The sequence below is a fragment of the Mauremys mutica genome, chromosome 10 (assembly GCF_020497125.1).
Source record: "Mauremys mutica isolate MM-2020 ecotype Southern chromosome 10, ASM2049712v1, whole genome shotgun sequence".
NCBI classification, from domain to species: domain Eukaryota; kingdom Metazoa; phylum Chordata; order Testudines; family Geoemydidae; genus Mauremys; species Mauremys mutica.
In genome coordinates this window covers 23245577-23256999 of record NC_059081.1, presented here as the reverse complement: position 1 = coordinate 23256999, position 11423 = coordinate 23245577, and the positions used below count along the sequence as shown (strand labels likewise).

The following is an 11423-nucleotide window of genomic DNA, read 5'->3' as shown; positions in this document are numbered from 1 at the left end:
TGTACAGTTCAGTAGGCAAGCTAACATGAAGTTAATAGTGACAATTGTTTTAAATTGATTCAAATAACAAATACACATTTCAGAGATTATGAAGTTTTTCACTGCATTTTTCTTTTTATCTTTAAAAGAAAACAATGCTAATAGTTTCCTTTTTCCTACACTCAATTACTATTTACTACTTTCTTGATGTGGACTTTCAAAATACAAAGAAGGTTTGGCAAGTTTTCAAAGTCTTTCTTCAAAGTCAGCTCTTAAGTACTTTTTATAAAAACATGAAGAATACTTCTTACTAAAGAGAATTGATAATGTACTGCTTTCATTATTTGTATATGAAATACTGTCAGATAAATGCACATGTATTCATTTGTTTGGACCTTCTCTGTTAACCTTGTGTATGAAATCGATTTAAGAAAATGAAATTGATCGTAAGAGTCAGTAACATAACAATCCTTTCTACCAAAAGCTGCTCCAGACGTTATAGACTCAGATTTTCAAAGAAGAAAGTTACTGTATTTGCAAGTTTAGAGTCAAACTTGGCAGTTTTTCCAACAGAGTGGTCAGAAGCAGGAAAAAAAATAAACATATGTTTCCAGGATTTTTTTTCCAGCTATCATAGAAAAGAATGGTACAAGTTTGTCACAACCCTTTTAGAAAGTTATTTATGAAACCATATACCTGAAAATAATTGAGCTAATTCATTGCTAATTAATTAGTTAATAATATGTATGCAGCATTTGTAAGATGTGAAGCACTTTATAAGTGCTGTGTGTTACTCTTTTGAGTTGTTAACGGTAGAATTTAAAATTAACATGAATCAAAGCAAGCCAACTATGCCCTACCCTGCACAACTACAATGTAAACTAATCAAATTGATTTTGTGTCATCTGCAGAGTCACATAAATCTGTTTATAAACAACACAGGTTGCAGGAGGGGATCAAATTCAGAAGTGATTTGAAGGTATTGCAAAAGTACCTGTAAGTGTGAGTGCAAGAGAGTTTGTGCTGCTTACACACTGAGGGGCCTAAAAATGGTACAAGTTAAAGTAGGCAAGGGAAGACCAGCTTTTAACTTACACCTCCTTACACCTGTCAGTTACTTTTCCTACTGCACCTTTTTCATCTGGCCCCTCAGCATGTGGTTTACAGCAGATTAGATTCCCTGGGCCAAAGTCATCCCTAGTTTGATTCAACTGACTTCAACAGAGTGACTTAAGAGTCAAACAAGGGATGACTTTGGCCCAGGGAATCTAATCTGCTGTAAACCACATGCTAAGGGAATCTAAATTGGTATAAACCAAACCTGTATACCCACTTATGATGAGCAATTCACATCACCTTACCTATCGCCTCTGAATGGCACCCTGCTTTGTAAACACATAGACTTAACTTTTCAATAGAAATTGTAAGAATTGTAAATTGTGAAGAAGAATAGAATCATAGGTCTAGAAGGGACCTCAAGAGGTCATCTAACCCAGCCCCCTGCACTGAGACAGGACCAAGTACTTCTCAAAAATTGTAATAATAAACAATATTAATACCTAACTCTTATATAGTCCTTGTACAGCAAATATAAATATTTGACTGCATCCCTCTCCTCTGCACTTTTCATATGTCACTTGTCTTCTTAGTTTGTAAACTCAAGATAGGGACATGGGTGAAATCCTGACCCCATTGAAGTCAAGAGGGTTTTTGCCATTGACCTCACTGGGCCAGGATTTCACCCTGTTTCCTTGCATATGTTAGTAAAGAGCTTAGCTCAGTGGGCCCTGATCCAGATTGTGGTTTCTGGATGTTACCATGATATATTTGTTAAATAAGTTATCAGGAGAGCTGAGGTGTGTGGAAGAGGAATTCTTATAACCAAATGTGGGTCTTCCCTCGGTGGTCCCAAGGAGCCTCGTTGTGCCTTTCAGTCACCTCATCATTCATTCCATGTCCCCTCCCTTAGAGAAAAAGTAGCAGTCACTGAAATGACAGCAAGGCACCTCTAAGGGCTTCAGACTGCAAAACCTTACACAGACATACAGTAATTCTTATTCCAGAAACTGCTCCCATTGACTTCATAAGCACTACTTATATGAGTAAGGATTACTTCAGGTAAAAAGGTAGTGTGGTCCAGTGAATAGGACACTAGACAGAGGACACAGCAGACCTAGGCTCTATTTCTGTATACCCATTCACAATGTGCAATTCACACCACCTTAGATATCACCTCCGAATGGCATCCTGTTTTGTAAAGACATGCATTTAAGAGTTAAGTATAAATTGCAAATGTGCCGAATCATAAATCTAGGCTCTAACTTGCTGTGTGACTTTGGGCAAGTCACTTCACCTCCTTGTGTCTCTGTTTCTCCTCCCACCTTTTCTCTCTCTTGTCTATTTGAGTGTAAGCTCTTTTGGGCAGGGACTGTCACAATGGGGCACTGATCTCAGATGAGGCTCTACTGTAATGCAAATAATTAGACCCTAAATCTGTAATGACACTGATGTGTGAAATCCTATTGCCTCCATCCATTACCCTTAACACTTACTTTCGTCTCCTAAAGCTGAAAATACCAGCTCTGCAGCACTGCTGGCTCCATCCCAAGAAGCCAGAGGTCACTTCAGAGCCAGTTCTACTAAGGGGCAATAGATAGTGCTGTTGCCTGGGCCTTTTTCACTATTTTTTTTTAATAAAAACTAAACTGAAACTTATGCTAATTGAGAGCACAAAGTATTTCAAAGAGTTATAATATATTCTTATGACAGGAATTATGTTATGCATAATATAAACAGCTGTATTTAAGGAAGATAATAGTTTAGCTCCAGGAAGTAACCACTAAAGAAGCACTCTCCCCCCCTCAATTAATGAAAATAAAACTTATGCATTATCATAGATAAGGGAAGATTAGGGGATGAAGTAACATACACTATTGGATTTGCTGCACCAAAAAGAATTAAAATTAATACTATAGGGCTTTTTATTATCCAGTGTTTTCATACAAACTGGATCACAAAACATTGTACAGAGAGCAGAGGGAGGGAGGGAAGGAGAGGCAGAGGCATGGGGAAACAGATCAGTTATCAGCTGAGATTTAATATGAAGCAGTAAGACTGTACCATGAGGCAGGAGTTACAGAGTGGAAGACTCACACCAACAAAGGCAAAATTTTGAGAAGAGACGGAAACGGCTGGTGTTAAATGGACAAAATGAGGAAAGAAGTAAAAAGAAGAGGAACCAAATTCTTCTCATGGTTACACCAGTGCAACTCCACTGACATCAGTGGGTGTAACTGAGTGGAGCCGAGCCACATAGCCTGGAATAAGCACAGAAAGGGTTGGAAAACAAATAGGGTGATTCGGATCTGGAAGCTGAAATGAATGGGGAGCTACTGGGGGAGCTGTTGGACAAGTTGTCCCTTAGGCTTTAAGAAAGCGAGCTCCCTCCAAAAGACAAAAACCTGCACATATTCAGTTTTATAAAAGGAACTATGATGACAAATGCAGACCTTAAAGCCCCATCACACAAGGAGTTGCTGGCACATCCATTTGTTACCTTCATGCAGTCTATTCTCCTTTTGATCTATGGGATATTTGGCATACAAGTCTCATTAGCATTAATAGGAGTTACCAGTCTCCCCTCACATTGTGAGAACAGACATCAACGTGTTTTGTCCAGGACAGGGGCTGAACTGAAAGCTTGCTTGCAGATCCTACAGCACCCTTTCTGGACACTGCCAGGCAGTTGCTAAGCCAGACACAGCAACACCCTCTGTTCCACATTACTCACCCCCAAGGCTGTGCTAATAGTCACCGGTATGCAGACTGATTGAGGCACACCCTTCCCTCGGCAACTGTAGTTCATTACCTCTTCAAAGGAGTAAGGCGGAAACCCATGCTGAACCCTGAAATACTGCAGTCATCCCGCAGATGATTCCACCCTTTGCATAGCCAGAGCCCCCTGTGCACTGCCAACACAGAATGGCAGGGTGTCTATCCATCAGCAGCAGAGGGGGAGCCACCTAACTGCTCTGCACTAACTGTAGTTAAAGAACCTATCCTCCACCCATATGTCTTTATCACACAGACTATATTTGCTTAGACTACCCGTCCCCCCCATTAATCAAATACATATACACAATAATCAATCTATCCCTACTCACTTTGACTGTCAGACTGTCTCTGAGAATCAGGGGGCTCAGGGAACACTAGCTGGTGTCCTTGCTCCTTCATCATCTTCCTGGTCCAGCATGCTTATGTCCTCCTGAGCCTCACAGCTCCTATGTCCTCTTCTTTTCAGGGCTCCTTATTTCATGTATGTCTTCCCCCTCAGGCAAGTATCATGGCAATGCTGTGTAGCATAAACATACCTGGAACATCCTGCTAACCTTGTCAGAGGTGTACGTAACATGCCACCAATCTCAGGCCAACACCTGAATCCCAGGTTGAGAATGCCAAACTCCTGCTCAAAGCCCATTTAGGTGGATCTGAATTTACTGCTGTATGTGTGTCATGCCCATGTTTTCTAAGCGTGCTCTTCATCTCCTGAGGGAAGGAGAGAGAGAGAGAGAGAATTTATTAGCCAGATCATCAGTGGGAATGTACGTATGTGGAAGGACCAAGGGGTAAATGTTGTCCCCACCTCAAGAACTGCAGATGGCCCCTGGCAGATGTGATTTCACTGTATGGGGAGGGGGAAGGATTTGGAAGTAAGGCAGAGGGTACTCACTCTTACAAGATGGAAGCTCTACTCCGTGGTGGATATCTGTAAGACAGCATGCAGCAGGCAGAGCCCAGGTGGGCCCGAGGACCCTCCTGCCTTTCTCTTAATTCTTACCTACGTGTGGGGGGGGGGGTAGTGGGGGTTAAAGCTTTTCGTCACCCTAGTGCATTTGCTCACTACCCAGTCCAGCTAAATGGGCTGGGTGCCGAATTGGGGATTTGCCTCCAAAACTGTATTAGCATTGCTGGCCTACACCCTGCAATAGAAATAGAACCAGAGCCTAATGCCTGGCTCTGTAGCTGCTAACCCCACCCCAGCTTTAAGGTGATGAAAGACAATACATTCAGAACAAAATCAGAGATGTTTAGTTCTGAAAGTTACAAAACCAACATGTTAATTTCTGGATTTTTAACACCAGCTCAGACTATCATAAAATGCAAAAGATCACATTAAATAAACCATTCTTTCCAGCTCCGCATCAGGGAAACCCGTACAAAACTTAAAATAAAACTCTATTTCTCCAGGCATGCACAGTCTTGTGCAGACATCAGTAGCGTGCAAACTAGACACACTTTTATTGAATCTCACCCTAAATTACTTTCAAAAACAGTTTCTTCATATTTGTTTGGTAGATTTTGCAGTCTCTTCCTCTTTCTCTATTTTCAGACAGCTTTGCCTAATGGGAAATGGATATACAAATTTAGATCTTTTTACAGTTACTAAGGCTTTAAAAACTGATCTGTAAAAAAGAATCCAGTGGGTAGGTGGAGGGTGGGGAACGGACACATATGTAACTTTGTTCTGTAATCCCTGCTAGAGAAAATGTTCAAATAGTCATTTTGAAAAGTTGCACTGAGTACATAGACAGCTGTTCCTCATACATACTGGGAATGTTTCTTTTAAATTCCTAAGGACACAAGAGTTTGAAACAAAGCCAGTACCTCTAGAAATGTCAAAAACTAAATACACCCCATACTGATGCTTTCACTGTCCCAACAAACTCTCTCCCACAACTAAAACATTAAAACTTTTACCCCATATCCCACATTGTGAGATTAGGCCAATAACTAATGTTCTATCCAAGCAAAATACATTTTGTCATTGCTTGAAAATTTTACCTTTCACAGAAGTATAGTATTTCTGACCAGCAGGGAACATATGTCAACATTATCTATTATTACACAATTTCAGGACCAGAAAGGGAAGGTGGGTGGTGGATGTTAATAACAACTTAAGCGATTTTCTAAGAGAGGCATTTGAGAAGTACAAAGCCAGAAGTTTGAAATGTTTTTGTCTGATTGTAGCTGTGTCAGCAACCTGCCCCCTCCACTAGTGCAAACCTAATTCTGCCTGTGACCTAGTGCCCAGTTCTCTTTTTCAATCTGAGCCAACACTTTGCTAAACTGGAAAGTTTGAAAAATACCTTAGAAAACTTCTCCACCAAAGAAAGAAAAGAAAAACAAAAACATATGACTAGTCCCGATGAAAATGACTCCCACTCACTACGGCAAACACTGTGATCATAAGAGATAGAAGCTTCTTATTTTTTAGTATTATTTTTACTTTTAATATATTAGATCAACTATTTATGTTTCTGTGTGTGTGCGTGTGTGTACACTATTACTGTCTTTGGCTGTACAGTGCCTTCAAAATAAGAATAATTTAAGGACTCATACTGAATGTGGGAAGGATTGGGCCAGTATGGCAGACTAGTAGGTGAGGAAGGATTATTACGGCATGGTATCTGAAAGCAGTGGGTTCTAGTCCCTGTTCTGTCACAGATTTCCTGTGTGACCTTGGGCAAATCACTTATCCTCTCTGCACCTCCCTTCCCCATCTGTAAAATGTGGGGATAATAGCACTTCCCTGCCTTGCAGGGGTGCTGTGAGAATAAATACATTAAAGATTGTGAGGCATTCAGATACTACAGTAAAAAAGGCCATATAAATACCCAAGATAGAGAGATAGCAAACTGCAATGGATAATTACCACACATGTGCAAAATGTAACTTTGATAGGCAGACACAGAGTGCTGAAGCAGCACACTCAGGCCCTGGGGGTGGAAGTGCTTTGTGTCACTCAGAGCCAGCTTCAAGAGCCTGCATCCTGGACTTTTCAGAGGCTCCTGGGGCAGATTCACTGCCCTGCTGTACTCTCTTTGCACCACTTAAGGGCTGCTTTAGTCATTTTCAAGGTGGCTCTGCAAACATTTCTGGCTTGAATATTTGGGAGACTTTCCACCAACATCCTTGCAAACCAACAAAACATGAACACTCATAGAAAATAAATCTAACCGATCTCAAACAGCCCCATGAGTTTGTGATGATTCAAACATTCATTCCCACTTTTCAATATTTGCCCATTGTTGTTCTGGATTCTAGAGTTAATAAATGTGGGGGGGAGGGGGGGGAGAGAGAGGAAAGGAGGGGATTTGTGTCACTTATCCCCAAGGAAAGCAGTCTCATGTCACCTTTCTGTGTGCCGGGAGATCCACGCCAATCAGGCTCTGGAGCAAGTAGGGTCTCATGTCATGTTATCTGTGAGCAGGAAGTCTTCACATCAGCAGAAGCTACAGTTCTAAGTGACCCAGGCGCAACTCTGGATTGCACTAAAGGAACTAGCAACATGCTTTTCATTAAATGAGTATTTTTTGTGTAGAGGACATGAAGGACAGCAGAAGTCAAGTGCAGGGCACTCCATGAATTTACAGATGCTGGAGGGGGAGAAATAAAATGTCAGTTTCCCAGAAATGGCTGGTCACAAAAGACACATGTATGACTTTGCTGGGTATGTTTCTGAAATAAAATATGTTATTTTGTTGCCATGAACTCCAGTCTTCAATAAATATCTTTCACTGGCCACTTTCTGTGCCATTCCCAGCACAGGGGGCCATAACTTTGAGCCAAACCTTAGCTGCTGAAACAGTCCTTGGAGGCCATAGGCACCCAGGTGTAGGACAGTGCAGGTCTGTCTGTTCTGTCTTGCAGTGGAGACCAGACCAATACCTAACAATCCTGGGACTGATCAGGGCCATGTAAAGGTGGCTTATAGCTTCCTTTGTACCCCATCCCCAATTCCCCTACCCCTAGATTGGTAATAGGTGCAGCATGAGCAGTCCCCAGGGTCTGGCCCATTGTCCTTCTATTTGTATGGGACTGATAGTAAATCTTTTTCAGGACCTTTGTAAAATATGCTAGGGGCCTCACACTGTGTTTCAAGATGTGAATTTGTTTGAGGATTTAAAAAATAATAATAATAATAATTTCCTTTCCATAACAGGCCAATGTCAAGGTTGCAGGGCCCAAAATGTCTCACCTACTATTTCCTCTCTCATATTTTGTCTGCAAAATCCATGTGATTCTTTATAGGTGCCACCACTCCCACAAAAAAATATCCTTCAGGATATTTATTTCCCTCAAAATACAAATTATTCTGTTCCTCAGTAGTTATTTGTTTTGCATACAGTTACACAGCTGAATCAAAAGCAGCAAGATATGAATAAATATATAAATAATGGAAACACTGAGGTGTAGTTTCTCATGTTTAACGTAACACAGGGGAATACATTTTTATAGCAACCCAGTAAATGTTGTAAACTGATGTTTTCAATTGCAGTGACTCAGAATTAACTTCTAACTGATATCTAAACTAGTTGCAGCTTTTTATAGTCTCATGCTTTAAAGCCATAATGATTTTTTTCATCAGCTGTAACAGAAGAAATTATATTTTACTAGGAGTTAGTAGAGGTAAACCATCAAAAAAGTAAAACTGAAACCACTTATAAATGATTATTTTTGTTCCACATAACTTCACTGAGTGATATAGAGGCCATAACCCTTTTACCTTATAGGAATGTATATGCGTAGTTCATTACAAAAGAGTGTATATTGTTTGCCAATACTTAGGGCATGTGATAATTAAGGGAAAATATACCAAGAAATGTAAGAAAAATAAGATTCTCCTTTCTTGTAATGGTAATTCAAATATTATTTAGCCAAAGCAGAGATTTTTTTGTGCCTTTTTTTAACAGAAACTGATATCCCCCCAAAATAACGCCATTGGCACACACAACCCCATTCCCCCTTACAAATAATCCAGGTCACGTCTTTTTTTTTTTTTTTTTTTTTTAAATGAGAGAGCAGAAAATACCACCATCTGAAGGTCAAAGTTTCTTGCTGATTCTTCCATGAGAGGGACACTTTGTGGGATCCTGGAATGAGGAGTGTACACCTTGCAGATTATGACTGGACAAACCTACTGACCCTGGAATGTCTTCTAATTTTTTATTATTATTCATTATTTGTATTACAGTAGTGCCCGGAGGCCTCGACTCAGATCAGGGACCCATTATGCTAGCCACTGCAGAAACACAGAGTCCCTGCTGCAAATTGCTTAGAATCTAAATAGACAAGGCAGACAAAGGGTGAGAGGGGAAACAGAGGGTGCATCTATCCTGCAAATAAATGCATGTCAGCTGACTCTAGGGTGACCAGACAGCAAATGTGAAAAATTGGGACAGGAGTGGGGGTAATAGGAGCCTATATACGAAAAAGACCCAAAAATCAGGACTGTCCCTATAAAAATCAGGAACTTTGGTCACCCTAGCTGACTCGGCTTGTGGAATTCAGGCTACAGGGCCGCTTAATTGTTGTGCAGACGCTTGGGGTTGGGCTGGAGCCTGGGCTCTGGGACCCTCCCTCCTCGCAATTCAACAGCCCTGTAGCCTGAGCCCTGCAAACCCAAGTCCGTTGACACAGGCCAGCTACAAGTGTTTAATTGCCGTGTAGAGGCATGGAAAGGTGAATGACATGCCCAAGGTTCAACAGCAGGTCTGTAGCAGATCTAGGAGTAGAACACGTGTCTCCTGACCCCTACCCCAGTGCCCATAACCACTAGCCCACACTATTTCTCAAAGCTGTTCTTCGGGCTCCCCAGCATCATTATCAGTCATAGCACATTGGCTAACCTCCCCCATTCCCACACCATCCACACCTACATTTTTCAGAGGGTGTCACAGGCCCAGACCACAAACACTGATGAAGATACAAACTTTATACTCCTATAGCCAGCAGAACCCAAACACCTGGATTCAAATGCTTCTGAACTTGGAGGTTTAAAATCCAAAACTGAAGAGATGACTTCTTAGGTTAGAGCTGTGAACTCTGATATGAACCAGGATCTTGGGTTTGGATCCAGGTTTTTAATTTGGGCCCCATCTCTAGTTTTAAAAATAAAAATAAAATTAAAAAAACGGGATAAAAAGAGATGAAAAGATAATTGCAGAAACTTAAAAGCCACTGCTGCATTCTTTTAAAATTACAAATTAAGCTATAAGTGATTCCAAACTATGCTGTTTTTATTAAAAATGACCTAATAATCTCATCTTCCTTTCCTTTCTTTTATTTTGGAATTTATTCTATATCCTGGTAATCACACATAGAAATTACACAACACTGCACTGGATGCTCCTGACAATATAAACACAATTGTTTATCCAGAAGCATTATAGGTTCATGCAAAAAATGGCATTTAAAGCTTGTGGTCAGATCAAGAAACCACAAGTATAATTGTTTGTTTATCCAGCCAAACATTACTGTGTAGTGTATGTTTATGGGGTTGGTTTCCCCCCGCCGTATTTATTTATTTATTTATAATCCGTTTTAAATTAGAGTTATAGAGTGAAAATAAATGATTAAAGGCAAACAACTTATGTCAATGCATGTGGAAGGATGTTTTAGTATGTAAATTGTTTCCTTTGTCGTGGCTTATATTTCTTGTTTTTATGCTTCCATAGAGGCTCCATGATAACAGAGCCCTTTGGTGGAATTTCTACATATTTTCTCTTTAGTTCAGGGCAGCTGGTTTCTTTCCTCTCTGAGGAGAAAGCTGAAGTATATTTATCACTCCAACAGTGACTCAAAACAAACAGGAAGTCTTCATCAGCAGACTCCTGGGCAAGGCAGATACTAAGGTACTGGCAGAAAGGAAACAGAGGCCTTCGTCTGTGGGAGTCAGACATACACAGTATATTGCAGTTACAGCAGATAACTAGATTAGAGATCCACCAAATTATTTTTAAAGTCTTTTTAAAAAAGAAGAGAGATCAAGATATTTGCAGGGCTTACTGATACCGTGGGTTCTTGTGAAGTTTCCCACCAAATTGTAGTTTGTCAGAGGAGTATGAACTGCCCACCAAGTGCCTGACACTCTTGATGAACCTGTGTGCAAAAGGAAACCTGTAAGTGAGCTATTCTGAGAGTTTTCACTTTGATCTGGTTGCTTAGGAAAACCACTCCTTTAGTCTGAATAATTCCTTCTTTTAAAGCAGGGCTTTCCGGTAGGGCTGGCCTTCTCATGACTGTAAGAGAGAGAGAAAAAAATCAGAAAGTGTTAGTTATTAAAATGAATATTGATATTTGAAGCTAGTTTTTAAAATTACGTGTGTTTCCACAATTGTGAGTGTATCAGGCATCGATCCACACTGAAACTTTATTTCCATGGGTGACTGGAGAAGGCCAGAGAAGTGGAATCACAGTACTGCTAAAATTCATATATATATATATATATATATACACACACACACATGGGCCAGCAGTGACTTTATCAATCCTCATCTTCTGCAGAATACAATGCCTCACTCTGATGCCCTAGGATTGATTAGGGCAAGGATGGGCAACTTTAAAGCAGCACAGGGCCACAAAATCCACTAAAACCCTTTGGC

General features: G+C 40.5%; 1 long non-coding RNA gene across 1 annotated transcript; it reads right to left on the bottom strand.

Annotated features, from left to right (window-relative positions):
- Nucleotides 1–4176: 4176 nt before the first annotated feature.
- LOC123378302 lies at nucleotides 4177–10926 on the bottom strand. Its single transcript, XR_006582555.1, has 4 exons — nucleotides 10828–10926; nucleotides 7173–7415; nucleotides 5291–5378; nucleotides 4177–4524 (listed from the first exon to the last, which is right to left on the bottom strand). It is a non-coding gene; the product is annotated as an uncharacterized LOC123378302 (long non-coding RNA).
- Between the last annotated feature and the right edge of the window lie 497 nt (nucleotides 10927–11423).